This window comes from Pagrus pagrus (assembly GCF_965226575.1).
Source record: "Pagrus pagrus genome assembly, chromosome: 9".
Classification (NCBI taxonomy): domain Eukaryota; kingdom Metazoa; phylum Chordata; class Actinopteri; order Spariformes; family Sparidae; genus Pagrus; species Pagrus pagrus.
Window position 1 is genome coordinate 15,604,366 of NC_140193.1, and position 20,339 is coordinate 15,624,704.

The window sequence follows — 20,339 nt, forward strand, 5'->3', positions numbered from 1 at the left end:
TCTTTCTTAAACAGTTTTCTGAAGTAACAAAAGTAAGCCATTAGTAGTTATACTGTACGTAGAAACAACCTTGTACATAGTAGGGATGGGTACCATTCACACAGAGCGTCTCTCTCTCTGTCTCCAGAACATGAGACACGTGATTGAAAGTAGATGCGACAGGAAGAGCGATGGCTGATTGTCACCTAGTTAATTGATTGTGGATGGCATCGTTCTTGTGGACAGATTACAAAAATAATAGTAGCCTTAAATGGGTTGCCATATATACTTAATATTCCTGGGCAGCCCACATAAACTGTATGTGTGGAAAACACTGAAAACTGAGGTGCTGCAGGGAACGTGCCTTCAGGTTAGCTTTTAGATAAACAGTATATTATGTTCGACCAGGTGTTTCCTCTGGTTAGACATGTTGTCCTGGCAAGCTTTGCATTTGTCATTTCAAATATTGCAGTGTTGTCTGTGTCAGGTTTATAAGAGTGAACCCCCACTTCTGATCGGATTCAGTTGCCATTGCACTGATTTACTGTGACTTGAACAAGCTGCAGGGGTGAGGTAGACCCACTCTCTCTATCTCTCTATCCCACCCAGATGAGCTCTCAGGCACTTAAAAACTTAATTTAACATGAATCAATACTCTGTAGTGAGTACCAGAAAAAAACCCTTGGACACACTTTTAAGAATAATCAAACCAAGGTAGCAAATAGCTGAAGATTTTCAGTCTTACTCTTCTCAATTTTTTTATGTGAGGTCCAGCATGAAAGCACGTGCAGACAGGGCAGTCAAGCAGACAGTTTCGTGACAGTCCACAGTGCAGATAATTAAGTCACATGTCATCAGTTTGGTCTTCTTGCCAGCGTGTTGATGCAAATATGAGCTAAATTTTATTATCGACCAGTCAATTGGTGCATCCCAAGTTTTTGTCTGTTTCCGCTGAGTTTTATTGGTGCAAGTGAAGTGAAGCTAAGCCTTTGGTGGACTTGAAACACGTGAGGACAAGTCTGCATGTTTCCACAGAGACTTAATTCTCTCTTTGGTGAAAGTGGTCTGCTGGCTGACTCACTTTACAGCCTCACTTTACTGACTGAAGTATACTGCTTCTTACTGTCCTGGGAGCTTTTTCTATCAGTAACTCTTCAAGATGTGATCCAGAGAAACACAATGTTTGACTACTCTTTAATTGATGAGTGTGACTGTGTGTGTGTTGGGTAATACCTCTGAAGGGCCTCCAACTTGGGCTTACCACTCAATGAGCTTGAGGCAGCTGCCAGACAGTTGTCTGTCTGTTGTGGGTGACGCAGTGTTAATCACAGTAGCTTGCATTGCTGTGCACTCTTTGAGGATGATAACTGTCTCAGCTGTTTTTTTCCTCCAACCCCCAACACACATGTACTGTAGACACAAAGACATCAACAGTTGGCAGGGCTTTTCCTAATTTGTTTGGTAGTTTGGAGACGAGAGGAAACTCACGCACCTGGCTGGACGGGAGGCAGCAGTCCTGTTGTTGACTTGCCAGCACAGAAAAGGGGGGGCCAACCAGACTGCCCTGCTTTATTTGTATCCACTGGGATAATAATTGTCATGGTATGGCAAGCTGCTATCATTGACATCAGATACATTTTTCAGATTGTCCAGTCATAGGTTTAGTAATTAAAATGTGGGAATGCAAGGCGCTTTTGAGCACTTCTGCACCAGAGTCCCCCTGAAAAGGTGACGACTCTGTTTCTTTCCAATAAAGCATGGCTTACAGCTGAAAACTGAACATGTGGCCACTTTAATAGTCATCAAGGTCTCCAACAGCAGGGTTTCCTCCAACCAACAAATATAATGAGAAGCAACTGAGGATAAGTACACCTTAAGAATGTAATGTGTTACAGGTTTGCTGCCTTGCAGAAATGTTTAAATCTGCAAAGTCATTTTTAAAGAGGCAATTCCTGATTTAGATTTCAGGAAAATAAAATGAATGATGAAGAGGATGTTCACATACACAAACTAATGTGTGTTTTATGTGTGTGTGTGTGTGAGAGAGAGAGAGGCCATTAAGCACTCTGTTGCCTCAGCTGTGGCGGGGACTGGTACATGCTGTCTCTGCACTTTCTGTGAGTTCCTCGGTTGTTTTGACATGAAACGGTGATTTGTTGCCAGGGGTCACACAACAGCAAATTGGTTACAAAGCAAGATTTTGTTTTGTTTGTAGGTTTCTTATGGTTCCTGAAATTTGAAGCACCACAGTGATAATAGAGTTCGTAGGTTAATGCTTCAGCTCAATTTCCTTCAGGGGGTGGCCTCAACAGCACTGCAATAAATACTTCCTTTGTAAAGCTTATAATACTCAGTTATTGTTGAGCATGTCAGCGAGGTGTTAATAAAGCTGATAATATATCTAAAGCAGTAGTTCCTGCTGGTGAGTTATTGTTCATTGTGGTTCAGTTAGCCTCAACAAAGCAACTGAAAATGCTCAGATTTTCTTCTGATTTCTATAATCTCTCTTCTGTTATTGTATTTCCTCTCTGTTGTGATACAGTTCAATATCGCAGCTGACATTGCAGAGATTCCTTCCCCGTTGTCTGTATTCTTTCTCTTTCAACTGCCCTCAGGGGTTAAACATGAGGAATTTTTACTGTTATGGGAAGACTTCCCTCAATAAACAATAGCCACAGGTGGTTGGGCAGTTTTTGTTCAAACAATAAAAGAGCTTTTGATGGACAGTTGTTTGTCTAAACAACAAACTCTTTTTCCATTGGTTACTGGGCAAATATAATATTAGAATCAATACTTACATTTGTTTTGGGAAAAACATGATTTCACGTTACACCCTTTTTCCTTTCACAAACCTTTGTTGCCGAGTAATAACATATTGTAGATGTCTCTTGTTGGCTAACCGAAAAGAAATGTTTCATCTTTGAGGAGAGCAGCATTAGCTAAAGAACACTCAACAGGCTTGCATTTGCCCGACGATTCTCTCTCATCTTTTGGTCTTTTTAATGTGTGCCAACAACCTTGGCTTAAGAAAAAAGTAATGGCCATCTAACCATTAAAAAATGTGCTTCATGTTACTGCAACCCTGTTTCCAAAAAAGTTGAGACGCTGAAACATAAAAGACAAGAAGCAGAATGTTATAGGCCTAATTTGCCAATCCTTTTGGACATAAACTCAGTTGAAAACAGTACAAAGACAGTGTTAAATGTTTAACCTCCTCAACTTGATTTTTGTAAATATATGCTTATTCTGAATTATTAAACAAGTTGTGACAGGGGAAACAAAAACTGGTGAACAGAATAACAGGTGATAGTAGCATGATTGGGTATGAAAGGGGCATCCTTGAAAGGCTCAGTTGTTCACAAGCAAGGATGGGGTGAGGCTCACCACTTTTTAAAACACATGTCTGTTTAAAGGAAATTACTACATGGACTTGGGAACACTTCGTAAAACCGTTGTCTGTAAACACATTTCATTTGCAAATGATTTGCATTCTGTTTTTATTAACGTTTGACACAGCAGCCCAACTTTCTTTTGAATCAGTGTTGTAATATGGGTGATGCAGGTTTCTTTCTAAGAAGGTGTCTGTTATTATACATGGTGGTCGACCCTCCCCTCAGACATTAACAAACAGTAGTCCATACAGAGTCTTCCCACAGGTTCCAGTGTCAAACTGCCAATGTTGGCCTGGTGAACAGCTGGGTGGCAGCCTCCTCTCCAGCCATATCTACCGCAGCCATTTTGAGACACGCTCCCTCCTTGTCCTGTGGCTTTTAAGGGAACTTAAGGAAAACTCCCTCACAGTGTTCTTCTGTTGAGTGTGGACATTTTAACATTTTCTTTTATTGGGAAAACTGCTCTTACACCCACGATGTCTGTGCTCCAGGTGAATCAAGATGTGATGTGGTGAAACTTCTGTGCGGTAACAGCAGCGGAGGAAGCTTCAAGTTTTTCTTCATGTACTCAACAGTCTTGAAACTGAAGACTGATAGTCAGAAATTTGTTAACTCAAAAAGACAAACTGCTCTTTCCATACATTTCTTGGCGCACAATTTAAAGTTGTGAGTGCTGAGTCAAGATGGACAGACAAACAAGATGCATACAGTCAACCACAGGATGTCTAGACCACAGATTACATACTGTATGTGACCTGTGTAGCATAGGAAGACAGACTCCATGTTATGCCACACACATGCATACAGAGACAGAGAGAGAGGCAAGCAACCTCAAGATACATTATTAACATCCTTTGATTAACCATAATAACTAGTGCTCAGACCAGAACCACAGACTCCTTTATCATCAGGTCATGGTTTTCCTTTCGGAAAACACTTCATACTGAAAAAACTCAAACAGCTATGAAGCATTGGTCTGCTTTTAGTTTTCCACTAGAGCTTTTAAGTCTAAATATTCTGTGACAAATAGATCTTTGAATCAATTTCACTTTAAAACACCTCAGGGGTTGCATCGAAGTTACCATCCAATGCCCTTCTCATAACTTAAATTAAAAGATAACTGTGCTGACAATTGTTAAATGGCTTTTTGGCCCATGTTTGCTATTTTTGCTCCGAGTCATGTTTGTCTAGATTTCCATGTCCAGACAGTTGAGGTAGGATTTGAAATGGTGGAGAAAAGAATGCACCTGATTTACAAAGGAGACCATTGAGTGCACAGACCGACACGGCTATCAAAGCACCGTGCAGCCAGCAGGCAACGATTAGCAGGGCGTAGCTCCAACCACATCTTTTACTTACACACACATTCATGTACAAATGTACACACACACACACATGCACACACACATGTACGCCCACTAACCTCAGGTGTATCCACATTAGACACTCCCTGTCTATCTTTCTGAAGAGCAAAATAAGGGCTCTCGGGGAAAGTATTGAACCTGGTCGTCCAGTCTTGCTGTTTTCTGTTTGCAGAGACTTTTACAACAAACATTAGGCCCTGGATACTTTTAACTTTCACATCACATGACTAAAGACTTCTAAGAAGAAAGGCTATGAAGCTTATAATGTTTTGATCCTGTTCCAAGCTGTTTGGTTGACAAAATGTGGCCTAACATGAAACGAACAGTTTAACAAAAGTTGTGTTACTAACTACCTTCAATAGAATTAACTTTTTGTCACTTTTGTAGTTCTTTAGTATGAAATTGAAAAACAGAAAATAATGAAGTGTTTAAGTGGATGAAGTGAAAAGTGATGTTATGAAAAGGGACTAACGCAGCATCCATTCTTGTTGCAGGTCACATAACAATTGTGTTCTTACAATTCTATAGCAGAGAATCGGCTACATGTAAAAAATACAACCTACAAGTTCCACTTGAAGGCAGCATTACATAGTGACAGAGTATAACTTAGTACTTTCACTCACTTACTTTATTTTTATAACAAGAGTATTTCTACATTTGGGAGGCAAAAATATAGTACTTTTTACTCACTACATTTGTTTGATATCTTTATTTACTGGTAAAGCATCACGTTTTTTAATTATTTTTTTTGTCAGATAAAAAAAACACTGATTCTTCAATCAGAAAATTGCTGAATATTGGATTCAATAATTGACCAGGCAAGTATACAGTATAAACATACATGTTAATGTTGCTTACTCACTCAGGTATAAGCTTTGGGTACTATCTACAACACTTCTTTGCATCACATAATATAATCTAGACTGATTGCCAGATTGACTTGCCATTTAATTTCACTTCTTTATTCAGCCTGCCTCATTTCAGCAGCTTTTCTCTCTTTGAGGGGGTGTTATCTTGCCCTAACCAATCAGTAGCAAATGACTGATCTGTCCTACTAATTTAATTCCCTGCTGACACAGAAACTGCAATAGCTAGTGGATGCTCGAAGTAAACATTTTTCACACTGATTGCAGGAATATGCTGATTTTAGAGTCGTTATTTTTGTAGGTCGGAGTTGGTAAAGTTGAGTTATTTCTGTGGGTTGACCTACAAGAGCCTGTACAGCTGCTTTGATCTGATCCATGCTTGTCGCCATTTTCTTATCACCATTACCCATGGTTGTAGCTTGGTAGCTAGCTATGTATGGAAATAATGCCCCCATTTTCTTCCCCCTTGTCAAATCTCTGATTGGTCGGCTGATTCTTCAAATGGATGGAATAACTGTCAATGGGGATAACTTCAATTTATTATAACTGCCGAACAAAGGAGATGAATATCTGATTTGTTGAATCTGGTTACCCGGCAAAGTTTACAACTTACAACTGGCATTCCAGCAACCTGTGGGATCCCTGCTTTCTATGAATGATTTGAAGCACCTTACTGTACCTAAAACTACTGTTATTGCTCATTAAAGTGAAGATAAATGTATTTTTCCTGCTTGCAATTGCTTTAATTTAAACTATAATTTGCACCCATGGTGATTTCTTTGATTTTCAACCAACACATGCAGCAGAACTAAATGCACTAGCTGATGGTCAAATCTGGCACTGCTCTTTCTTCCTCCTGACTGGGAAGTTTTTGGAGACATGCTTTAGTGGTTCCCAGGGGCCCACTGTCTGCTGCGACTGCAGCCACTGACCACTCTCCATTACCCCAGATGGGTCTCATACACTCAGCATCGATGTCGCCTGTGACCTTGGAAGTGTGTGCACAGCAACGGACAAGAAGCCAAACAAATACATGAGGACTTGGTGGAAGCAGGGGGTGATGTCATCTACAGCACAGCAACACACCAGTCATAGGCCCACTCTTATCCCCACACCCCTCTTTGGGCAAATAGTTTCTTTTACTACTTCAAAGAGGAGGAAAAACAGTTTATCAGTTTACATGCCAGGGTGTTTTTAGATGGTCTTTGAAGGGTTGATAGTGGCTGTCATGGCAGTTCATTGGCTGGAGAGGTCAGCAGGCCACTGCTTTTTCTAATTAAAGCGTGACCTGGCTGGGCAAACAAATTCCTTCCGTCTGATTTTGTGTTTTGTTTTGACATCTTTAATATCTTATGTCCTTGTCTAAATAAGCACTTAAAGTGTCCTTGTCACCCATGGGATGTTCGAGGTACTAGCTGTTCAACTGAACTTCTCTTTAGTTAACTTTGATATTTTCCAAGAGTTTGGATGGTTGCGTTTTTCTCATCTATCGCCATCTTTCTATGCAGACACCAACCCATGCTGTCACAGTGTCTGACTCGCAGAGAAGTCTGTGTGGGTGTCTTTGGAGACCTCTGTTCAGTCTTGGGCTTGGGGGGCCCCTTTCTCTCTCTCTCCCTTTCCTGCTTTGCACTGCTCTGTTCTGCCTTTCTGAACACACAGACTCTTTTTTTCGTAATTGTGCCTGCAGATGAATGTCTTGCCATCCTTAGCTCAGGAGGGTTTGAGACAGGCTGAACTAATGACCTCAGTTCCTTTGTGCCTAGCCTCAAAGGAACTTGGGATAGTGATTGTTGGAAAGAGGAGCAGTTTGCATAGATTGCTCCCTCTTCATATTTACATCTCTGTTGTTTTAGAGGTGGTGTTTTTTCTGATCATTCTTTATTTGGGAAGTTCTGGTGGTGAACCTGGATAATACCTAACAGAAGTAGCAAAAACTGGATGGAAATTTGGGTTCATTCGGTTAGAGCTGTGTAGGAGGCTGGTTAGTGTCAGAGGGGTTAATTATCTTTTCTTCCATTATTAATGAAGTAAAAAAAACATCAGGATATCATCCACTTGCTAATGGTTCAAAAGGAAGATCCTACTGACCCTCTAAGAGCATCAAATGAGGCGAATATGATTGATGCTTAACTCACACAGATTCACCTTTTACAAAGATTTTCAAAGATGCCGCAAAGCTGCAAGATTGGCCCTGGTCCTTGTTTACTTAAGGGATTAGGCTCTTTGGACGGATTGGACGGACAGCCTTTGTGCCATATCCTCGTCCATTTAATGTTACTGAACAGGCTGTTGTCCAGGGGTTACTGCCGTTCTCATGACCTCACCTGGCCCCAGCAGCAGCTCTGCCTAATGATCTGTGCTAATGGCAACCCAAATCTGTTGTTAAACCAGATCTCCATGGCAACCTAGGACTCCAGACCACATTGCAGTATGGCCTGGAAATAAATTCCACTTTTGTCTCAGAGCTGCCGTATCCATATTGTTAAAAGATACAAGCCTAAAATTGGCAGAGGAGCTTTGGAGAACCTCGAAGGTTGAGAGAAATCAGAGAAGGTGGGCTTGTCCATCTTTCATCTGGCTGCATTGTGACTTTGAAGCATAGTGGCCCCAGAGGTGTGTTTGCTGTGTTAAAATGATTGATCATAGTATGGACAAGTGGGCTGGGTCATTCATCATCCAGCTGTCCTTTGCTTAGACTGTACCAGCTGTTTCCATGACATGTAGAGGACATTGAGGTAATTAACCCCATGTAAAACCCATGTGAGACATCATATGGTTTTATTGTAGAGGCATTGACGCATCTGTAGCTTGACAGCAGTTAGATAGAGCAGAAGTAGCAGTCGTGGGTGTCATGATTTTGATTCTGAATTGATAATTGAAATGATCTTTCAATTTCGATTGTTGAATTCATAGGCGGTATCTGCGATTTTCTCGGGAAGATGGTTTACTTTAGACAGGTTTGAGAAACCAAACTTTGCAACAAAATTAATTTCTATCTTCTGATGTTATTGTTGAATCACAGAAGGGTGGTATGTTTTTAAATCCTCGAAACTTTATTTTGGTTGAACATTACTTGAACTTGCCTAACCCTTACCTGCTAAAGCCACCAGGATTAAGTCAAGCTGTTGTTGTAAAATACCAAATTGAAATCATAAATAACATTTGTCAGAGTCTAAAAGCATTGATCTGTTGATCTCCACAAATCCAGATGTGAGTTGCATAATAGAATAGCCGGCGACTGTGCTGAAAAATCAAATTGTGACCTTAAAAAGTCAAATCGAATCATATCGAATCATCTACTACCCATAGTAGCAGTGCTTTTTATTCCAAATCAAGACCTTGTCATTGAGCTAATGAATCATCTTCATATGCCTAGACTGTTGACCAGAGTGATACTAGCAGAAAAAAAAACCCCAAAACATAAGAAAGGTGTTTTTAGATGAAATTGATTCAAACAAAAATGTGCAGGATTAGTCAACTAGCTGATTAAATGTTGCTGCCCTCGCTTATCTGCACCAGAAATAGTAGCCGATAAAACAGTAGCATCTCAAAATGTGATTTGGTTATTGAAGAATGTGATCTTTTGGTTGTTAGTAAGTAATGTGGTTTCAAAAGTATCAAATATATATACAATTGGGCCAAATTTTGACTGTTTTCTGAGCGTTTCCTTACTTTTACACTAATCAATTCGTCTAAGTTCATACTTCTGTTTAAACATCAGAGAAATTAGTTATTACGGACATCCCTAATAAATACAGTCGAAACAGATGGATTGTGTCTGTAATGCGGAGTACCACTGTATCAGTCCTTCTTAAGTGTTACAACACACAGCTCTCTTTGACCACTGGAAGGGCTCTCGTTATGATCAGTGTTGTTAGATGAGAGTGGACAGCAGTCAAGAGGGGCATTTTTCCTTTAGTGTTGGAGTGAACAGTGTGCCCCACTTGCCGAGAGTCTGGTACTGAGGGGGCCTGTGGAGAGACATTCATACAGGGACCTCACACACAATGCTGATAGCATGAATATCAATAACTCTCCAGCCAGGACTGTCAACAGTGGATCTGCCCTAATTTATTCCAGAGGTCTGATGAAACAAGATCAAGCTCACTGCAATTCAGCACGGCCACTTGGTTCATTTAGATTCTCGTGGATAGTCAATCATTTGCATTTGTGCTGGATATGCCATTGTGTTCAATATGGGAACCGAAAATCTTAAATTATTTTTTTTATTAGATGATATAACCCTATTTCACGGCATCATCAAACTACGTCTTTTGTTTGTGTTAAACTATGAGAAGATCCTACTCACCAGCGACATTGATTGATGATGTAAACAAGCACATAGAAGCTTTGCAAGATCTCACCATCAATATATCATAGTTTCCATGTCTATGTAGGACTGACCAAATGAGTGCAATCATAGGCTGCTATTGTGTGCTCATGTTTAGCACTTCTCCATATAGGCTGTTCTCAGGTAGGTCAAGCAGTTCATCTGCATTTGTGGTAATATCCGCCAACTGGGTGAGAACGGTCTAATTAAAATCTGCTTCACTTGACTTTTGTCCTCTTATGTAGCTTGAAGTAGTTTCCCTCTGTCAGTCCCTTTACTGGCCTTCCTTTTGCTTCCCTGTCACAAATCTTGAAATAAAGCATGGTATAGACACTGTCTGGCTCATAGTTCTTTTCCCGTACCCACTTAAATTGGTCATTTATGAAGAGGAATGGGAAATGTCATGGTGCCTGCCCAGTGCTGCCTTCCCCCTCCTCCTCCTCCTCCTCTTCTACTTTTTCTCCCCAAGACACACACACATACCCCTCCCCATCAGCCTCTGTTCCCCTGGGGCCAGTGGGGAAGGCATTCCAGAGCTCAGGCCACTGCAGAGTGAGCATCGGAGGGAAAGAGACGGACAGAGTCTTAGTGTTCAGGATTAAAAACATTGTGCAGTCTTGCTTTTGCCTTCAGCATCTTAGCTTTGCATAAAGCTGCTAATTTGTTCTCATTATCAAGTGTATGTGAATTTAAGTTGAGGGTTTCAGAGCTGCAGGAGCTGTTCCTCTCTCTGACAAGCTGAAACTGAAGACATTGTCAGTTGTTTTCTCTCCTCAGGGCCCACCAGCAGAGATGAGTAATCCTTTGAAACCAGTAAGAGAGTTGCTCTCTACAGTTAAAGAGTTAATGGAATTTGATTGTTGCAGACAAATTTGACATTTTGTGTTAGAAATGTGCCTACAGGAGGGGATTGGGCAGGCTGTTGGTTCACTTGACATAGAATAATATTCTTAAGATACAAGAAACAAGAGTGAAAATTAGATGCTGCAAGGAAGATATGTCACATTGCCTTTTAGGTCTTTGCTATATACTTATTCTGCACTACAAATGAAGCCTGGTGGACCCTAATGCACAAGACAAATGCGCCGCAAGAGAGCTAACGCACTCGGTTAGCTTTATTATTTATCACTTACATCAGTCTGTGTTTAACAGTCTTTATCAGGCGGCCTTATACAGTATTTTGACTGTTCCTATGGCTACCACTGACTGAGTGAAGTGGTCTGAAATTAGAATGGCCTCATGGGAAAAACAATGATGTCTCAACAACATTTCACAGAAAGTTTGTACAGCATTGTTTAACACATTTTTATGTTCTTTTTACATTTCTGAAATCATTTAATGAATTTCAAAACGTGCTGATTTGCATCTTATTAACATTTTAGATCCAATTTGTCCTTCATCATCATAGAGGACTTGTAATGACTACCCTCCCCCACGCTGTATCCCTCGTTGTCTGGCTCTCTCTCCTCTCTGTGGGACGCTGTGTGTTAACCATGACAGCTTTTGTGAGACTGTCACCCTGGTCTCGGAAGTACACAGGGAATCCACATTGGCACTCAGTCTAGCGGGAGAATTCCCCCTTTGGTGGATTGTCCAATGGTCATCGTGCTTTGTGTGTCGACTGAAAGAATCTGCATTAATTATAGCCTTTCTTCATTTTCTCCGTGCTCCATAAAATTAACTAGCGAGAAGCTAATAGAGCATTAGTGTGTGTTAGTGTGCGTACAGTATATGTGTATGGAGAGAAGATGGAGTAGTATCATGTTTAAAAAGGCTTTTTTTAGCACAGCCAGCTATTTTCAACATAGACTGCACTGTTAATATACTTTTAGGTCTGCATTGAATACTACAGGCAGTGGAAAAAAAGACAGAGACACCACTGTTTCTCTCTGCTAATTCACTTTAGTGGTTGGCATATATTATGATATATTGACTTTTCTACAGTAGTCTCAAAATTTGGCTGCCGATTCTCAGAGTTGGGTAGTAATGGGTTATATTTACTCTGTTACATGTTCTTGAGTAACCTATCTGAATGAATTGTATTTTTCTGAGTATTTCTAATGCAGCATACTTTTACTCTTACTTATTTTTTGCATTATGCACATTCTGTTAAGAGGCAGTTGGTCAGCTGGACACTGTTCAAAGCAGGATAATGGCCGAGGCTTTCAACTACCTTTACATCTACTTGAGTAATTGTTTTTAAAAAGTATCAGTATTTTTATTTGCGCACAGTATTTGGCTACTGTACCTGTCTCTGCTGATTCACCACAGTTCAGGCAGTCTGTCTGGTCTCGGCACTTTTTGAAGTTATCCTATGTTGCCTTAATCACCTTAAAAATCTGAATGTCAGACCTTAATTACAGCAAGTAATTACTATCACTCACAAGCATATTGTGATACAGAGTGGAAAAATTCATTATGATATGTGCCTAGTACACAGGACAACTACATTAGCGAAGAGGATCAGTGGTCACGTGAAGACCCTCAACACCACTAACTAAAAAGTAAACTACAGCTCCATAACACATAAAATGCACACAATGAGCATAACCAAATTGTTGAAAATGATTCACCACCAAGAATCAATATGATGCTTAACTTTTTTTTTGGACAAATCCAACTTAGACAGACCTAAAGAATCTCAATTCCCATTCAGACAAACATGATGATGTAGGTCAATAGGTCAATATGACTCAACTAACCCTCCTGCCCTACATTTCCACTCAATGTGCCTTAATCGCAGACCATCATCCATCTTTGGTGACAAGGTTTCTCTGATAATTTATTCAATTTTAGTAGCTTTAAAATGTAATTTAACCTATTTCCCAGAGAGAGAGTTAACGCTGTCACTATGGGCATAATACATAATGCATAAAAACCACTGTGTTACCACACACAGCTGTTGTATTGTATTTTGTCTTTGTTATTTTGTATACATTTAAGGTTGTATCATTTTATTGGACAGTTCAGGCCTGTGTTGGACAATGCAGAGGGGTCTGTGCCTTTCGGGGGGGGGGATTGCATTCCCCCACAAGGAGTGATGGATAACATACCATTGCACAGATTTACTTAAAAGGCGAAAGATTTATACCCATGAAAGACATTTCAAAGCATTCAGCACTCAATGTGAACAGTGCCTAGTATGCTAGCGGGGGGAGACGGAGGACATTTAGGCCGTGCATGAAAAAAGAAATGAGTTTTAATTCATTGCGGTTGACTTTTACTTGATGAGGATGGTCACTTGGCTGCGTAGCATGCCGATTCACGACATATGTAGTAAAATTCATTGTCAAAAATAATTAGATTTTGTGCAGCATCAAACAAAAAACGTACTCTCATCAGCATCCAGCCAGTAAAGGTTTTATATTTCCCTTTTATGAAGTTTTAATCCAAAGTACAGTATTTCCATCGTTATGACATTACTGCAAATGTAGGAGACAGTGAGACGGAACATTGGTCGGAATAAATGTTTAAGATTGACTCACGTTGACCTGCTCAAATAATTGATTTGTACTTTAATGTTTATTTTTCTGAATCAATGTCTTGAAATAATATTGAACCGTTTTTATGGGCTGGGCATGTCCTCGTGGGCTCTGGCCCTTCACTTTGATGAGGAGGAAAGAGCATGCAAGGGACTGTAATCATTTTTACATCATCTTCGGGCAGTACTGTATAATTAGAAAGGGTTGATTTCCTTGACCACAGCAGGGGCTGAAATTGCAGGCCTTGCCCGAACCAGGGTTTAGGAAAGTAACTGAAATAGCACTGGCGAGTTTCTGTCCTTGTGTCCCTCTGCGTTATAAAGTGTCGGTCAGATGGCAGAGCAGTCACTGTGACACACTGCAGCCTCCTCACCAGAACTTGGACAGATGACTTTTATGTGGCGCCTTGTGTTTTCAGAGGCAACTACCAAAATTACAACTTTACCATAATCTCTTTAGCATGCAATATGGCTAAAACCTGTATCAACCACGGCCTGCTTTGACTGCAGCAAGTGCTCTCAGCTGGCAGCTTTAAAATATATCCAACAGTATTTAGGGACTGACCGCTATAACTTTTTCAAGGCCGGTACTGCAAAAATCAACGGGACACAAAAACCGATATTAGGAACTGATACACGCTTGCACTAAAAATTAAAATCCTAGTGTCAACATTTAGAATAACCAGTCATGGAATGTAACCAAGTACAGTTTACTTAAGCAAATATTAAGCAATATCGAGGTACTTGTACGTTACTTGAGTATTCAAATTTTCTGATACATTATACTTACACTGTACTACATTTTGGAGGCAAATATTGTACTTTTTACTCTACTTCATTTATTTGATAACTTTAGGTACTAGTTACTTAGCAGATTTAGATTATTCAGTGTTGATTGGTCACACATCCTGAGAAATAGCCTATCAGATAGTGTTGTGGGTGAGACATCGAGTGAGACCAGAGCAGTGACTACAGACAAGAGAAAGGCTGCTGTGTCAGAGCCAAAGAAGTGCATTGTTAAACTAGAATGGCATTCTGTTGAGCGCATACTTCCGCCAAAGCCCGAGTCATTAATTCAATCAAGCCTAATCCAATATCAAGACCCATCCTCCATCCAAGTTTTGTGAAAATCTGTTCAGTAGATTTTGTGTAATCCTGCTGGACAGGATGAAATGTAGCCTTCTTGGTGGAAGTTATTTATTTATTTTATCTGCAATCTGACAAAAAATCCCACTGATTGCGATATTCAAAGAAATATGCTAAATATTGGATCTGATAATTGGCCTGGCCTATAGTCGGTCAGTCCTTAGCAATGAGTTCCCCCAGCATCTGAGTTGCACTGCAACATTTATAATGCCCACTACAGAATTACAAATGACACCAATTCCATTACAAGTTTGTTATTTTTAAAATTTCACACTGAGACTTGAGAGCTTGTGCTGCTGCATAGGAATTGCAGATGAATAGTTTGACTAAGCAGAAGTTGTTATTTTTTCCACAGCATATCACCTGCAGTGAAATAGAAAAAACTTAAATTCCCACATATTTTGGCTTTATCACCCTCTTTTCGTACAGATACGGTTAATGTATTGTCGTATAAGGTTTATTTTGGGGGCCAGTTTATCCCAGGAAATGATTGGAGAGAGAGATAAGAACTGACAAGCAATAAAGATCCTTAGTTGACACAAACCAGGAGTTGTCGTGGTTCTTGGTTAGCTGCCCTAGTCACCAGTGTGTCCCAGAATATATCACCATTCATTTCTGATTCATTAATTCAGAATACGGCTACAATATTAAACTGTATATTATCGAAATTGCAATACTGCATTATCCCAATCAAGCAGCAATTTTTTTGCTCAAGGTAAATTCTGTCAAACCCTACCATTTTATATTAAGCATTGTGGTGCTCCAGACGTCAAGGGAACATGCTCGTTTTGTAAAAACCCCAGAAAAAATCACATCATCATTTTATATATTTTTCAGTAAAATGAAATGCAAAAATTACCATTCCCACTAAAATTGTGAGTCATATCGCAAACCCACCATCTGGCATGATTGTTTTTGCATACCCATCAGCCCTAGTTTAGTAATAATACCCCTTTGGTATTGATTTAGGGTCAGCAATTGAAATGCTCGAATAAACTCGGGTCATGTGGTTCATGTTCTGTGATTGCCACAGAGAGAAGTTGAGTAAGATTCCCTGCATCATATCTTCCATATCTGCATTTCTAACACGCAGTCAGACACACACACTTCACTAAGGACCCTTTAAAGTGTCAGTATCAGTGTGGATGCAGTACGTCCCACTCAGGTCAGGGTGACGGCAGGTCCTGGCCTTGGCTGAGTGACCTTTGGGTCAGTCACAGGTTTTTTCACGTCTGAAGGCATGCAGAGGTGTCGTTGCAACCTTTCCGCTTCCTGTCTCTGGCATTCTTCTTTGTTTAGGAGCCCTTTAAAACACAGAACAGCTTTGTGTCCCCTGTGGCGAGGCGGAGGCGTGGAGAAAATGGGTCTCTGTTTCTGATTAGCCAGGCAGCCCAACAACACTCATTTCCCCGAGGAGAGAAGCAGGATGCCAATAGCGCCTTGCCTCTTGTAGTTGAGTCTTCACTGATTTCTACAAACCTCTGGCTGCAGACAGGCGTCAGCGCTAATCTGCTGAAGTCTTCCCAAGCAGCGCAGTCCTGAAAAAACAGAACCAAAGCTAATTGTCATTACTGTGGTTCACCACATCTGCAGTTCTGATCTAGCTGGGTCTGTTGACGTATAGTCTGTATTATTAGTTAGGTATTAAATGTTATCTTGAGGTTGATAATTCATACATTTTAATTTGTGGCCATGATGAGTGGGCAACTTTGCCGCCGCATGACAGATTACTTTGCCGTTAGCTGGCTCCATGGCTAGAATGGTCTTTCCAGGCTGAATTGGTTTTCAGTAAAGCAAATCTGCTTTTTCCATTCAGGGCCTGGAGAACTAGTAGTCAGGTTAAGTCATTTGCAAGTCTTGAGCAAAGACATCTGAAGAGACTGTGGGGAACCTTTTCTGTGAGGCGAACAAATTACAGTACCTCATTAGGTCAGACTGAAAGATGGTGGGAATATCTGGTCCTATATGTGTGTTTGACAGCAGAGGCAGTGAAATATAGCTGCCCTGAAAGTGCAAATGCTTAAGTGTATGAAACAGTGACACCAGAGAAAGAGAAATCTACCATCTTATATTGAGAGCCAGCAGATTTCCGTAAAACTGGATTGTATTGCATACCAGACTAGCAGTTTTTTGTTTGAGATTGTAATCATAATCTCAATGTGGGGTTTTTACATGGGAAGTATTTTTACCCCCACTTCCAGACGGCATGAAATGTGGATGTCTTGTACACTCCTGAACATGAGGCTTGTGTTTTAGAGTCAACTAGAGGCAGAACTGTCGTTAGCTCTCATGGTGGTTTATTAGGCAGAAGTACTCAGGAGAAGGAAAAAGGAATTTTTCCCACGGCTGAGGTTTTCTCCTTTAGGCCATATTCTTGCAATCTGAGGTTGAAGCAGCTACTAGAAACGAATATGAGTCATGCATTGATATGGATACAAGTGGATACCAAGAGTCTCTGCTCTTGGTATCTCATGCAGCTTAGTCTTGATCAAAAGTTTGGATGAATGTTTTGGCACTTTTAGTTGTTGTGTTCTTTGTTTTCTCATAATTTTTACTATGTGCCTTTTAAAACCAGGGTCAATGACAAAATATGTAATGCACAGACAATTCAAGAAACATGAAAACGGCATTTGTGCTTCCAGTTTGACTAAAAACTTGGGTCAGGGGTAGAGTTGGGACTGACCCAATCCAATATTGAAATTGAGTGCAGGTACTGATGTAATTCACTAATCGGTTATCAGACTGATGTCACCAAACCATCTACCCATCAGATTTTATAGTCTGATGTTTTTTATGAATTATAAATATGTAGTAATTCCATTTTCAAGCCGCAAGCCAAAATGTTGTAGCACAAGTTAATTAATCAGCAATTAAGATGACAGTTTCTTATTTTTTATAATTCAATAATCTTCTAAATAAACATAGTGCATATGAGACCAGTCATTGGAGAGTGCTTGTTTTCTAAAATGGGATTAATTAAGTCTCTGAACTCATCAATTATCGTTCTGACAATGATTTGGCCTCTGGTGGCAACGGACAAAGTTTCAGGTCTTCTGGTGTAGCCAGCATTTTCAGGACCAAGACTTCCTCTTTCATGCGCCTGTCATTGTTTAGTCTGATTCGCATCTTGAGTCTCGAGAATGGAGTTAAAGTTGAGAGTTGTCTTGTCTCTATAAACAGATATCTGCATATACTTTTAAAAAGCTAATAAAAACCAAAAATACTGGTCAGATGATGCTCTATGGGTTGCGTGCCCTCCACTCGGGCTATTTACCTGCATGTAACCAGTGCCTGTGCGAAGGGGATTGATCAATACTCACACAGACACCAAAGCACTTGTATAACATTCTGCTGTTGTCCTGCAGAGGGAGAGAAGAAAGGAATATAGATAGAGATGCGATGAAGATAAATGATACCTGCCTGTGAATTAATTGAATGAGTTTAATGATGGATTTTTGTCCTTAAACAGCTGCAGCAAAGGACACCCAGCCAGTGTGCTTAGTGATTTACATGTTATCTTAACTCAGTGGTCAATGACACGGCCTTATTTACTCCACTAACTGGATGTCCTTCTCATGTGCCCCGATGGCATGAGAAATGCTCACTAGCCCATGACCCTGGGTTTAAATACATATCATGTGGCCCTGGATCCAGGTCTCTTCCCACCTCTATCAGTCAACCTTGTTTGTGTCCCTAGCAACCAATGAGAAGAGTTTGATCGGACATTTTTATTGCATGGCTTAATGCTGTTTTTATTTACAACGACAGTTGTCTTTTGCTGTAATTTATATACGTATATATTGAGTATAAGTGTCAACAAGTACAACTTGTTGCAACAAGTGTAACCTGTTAACACCCTCGAGTGAAGTCTTGACAGTAAAACCATACTGCAAGATGTGGGTGGTCAGAAATGTCTCTGACAGAATACCTTTCCCCACAGAACCGGCAAACATTCTTTCACATGCAAGGAAATTTGAACTCCCGTAATCATGTGTCAGTCAGCCAACTCACATGGGACAAATTTATTATGTGAATACAGAGTATGAACTGAGTTGACGTTTGGCATCTATTAGGCTTCTCATCAACCCCTGCGGGCATACACAAAGCTCAGCAAAGAGGAGATTGAGAAATGATGACAGTAAACTTTCCTTCGGGTGGCAAAAACAGAGCCTGCAGGTTGATGCTGGAATGTAGGTGGGGCTGATCAAATAATGTAACAATGAGCAGCAGCAGAGGCAGACGCAGCGGTGTTTGCAAACCGGGCAGAGAACTAGCAGCTATAGTAAGAGCAAAAAAGTTGGCGGTTCATTGATTTAAACCTTAAAGAAACCATATTATTGCGAAAGCTTTCTGGCTAGCTTTGTTCTATTGAAACAGGAGAAACAGGATACATGTTAAGTATTTTAGTTTTGTTCAAATGAGAACAGGAAATCTCAGGAAGTGACTACTCTAATGTATGCTGAAATCTACTATTATCCCTTCTGTGTAAGCTGATTTCTCTGCAAGCCTGTGGCACCTGCCTTTGTGACACAGTTGCATAACATTGAACTAAATACCTTGATACTATATGTGAAAATTTCACATATAGTCCATTTTATATGTACTCAAAAATGCCATCCTGTCAGACCCAGGCTGTTTTTACATCAAAATACATGTTACGGATGTTTCTTTTGAGGTTTTACATTCCTGGCGTTCAGACTCAGGATGATGGTAAAAAAAAATGGCTTGGTATGTTGTTTCATTTGGGTCAGCTTCAAGGTCAGTTTTGTCATCTTTATGAATATGAACTCTAAACAAAAGGCTTCAGCAGGTTCTGGTTTCTTCTTTATAAAATTGTTAAAATCAAATAAGCTGTAGATTTTAAATGACTTACTACCACTACTTAAGCAATGAAAATTAATCAAAAATTGTGCATCAATCTACACATGCACAGTTTTTAGATTATAAGGAGCACAACTGAACGCTGGAATTCACCTGACTTATTTATTGAATATTGACAGTGATTCAAATTACTCCATGTAATGAGAGAGAATTGCCCTTTTTTTAAACCCACTGAGAATTAACAGCCAAATCTGTAGTTCTTTGCAACATTTAGTCTTGTTAGTTCATTGTTTTGGTTTTCCAGTCTATGAGTCTAAACATGTAGGCTGTCATTTGTAGCACACAAGCTCTGACTGTGTACACTACCTGCTTAGAGTCACATAGCAACAAGAGGTGAAACAAACCAGTGACTGGTTAAGAAAGAAGGTTCAAACAAGCTTATGATCCAGATATTCTTAAGCAATAATAAACCCAGACCACAGTAAAAAGATCAGCAGTCAAGTGGCCAAAAATATGGCTCCAGTGGGATTCTTGTGTAGCTTTGTGTGTATAAGCGGCCAATTCTTAGCTAACTGGTTAGCTATAAGGACGTAATTAGACAAAAGCATGAAGGTCCGAGTCTTTCTAGAGTACGAGGGGTGAGAATGTCTCTTTTTACAACTAAGTTTTTAAAGTCACTGGACTAGACAGTAAAAGCTAAAATTTGAAAATCACTGGCGTTGACTATGGTATTATGGTTTTTCACTCTGTCTTTATATGTAGCCCTGCATGTACAAACATTCCTCTCACAATTTATTCATCCTGGAAATTACCACAGGAAAAAGAAATGTGCATAAGACATGACATTAACTATGGAATAAGCTGTAAACATGTGGCCTTAAGGACACATTTGGAAAACAGCTCTTATAGGCAATGATATACGGGGGACCACCGACCACTGAAAAAAAATAAAGTTTT

At 40.1% G+C, this 20,339-nt stretch overlaps 1 protein-coding gene across 2 annotated transcripts in view; it reads left to right on the forward strand.

Annotated features, from left to right (window-relative positions):
* Positions 1–20,339, forward strand: part of tanc1b (tetratricopeptide repeat, ankyrin repeat and coiled-coil containing 1b) — a 116,534-nt gene that overhangs the window by 17,988 nt on the left and 78,207 nt on the right. The gene's annotated exons all lie outside the window — the stretch shown is intronic.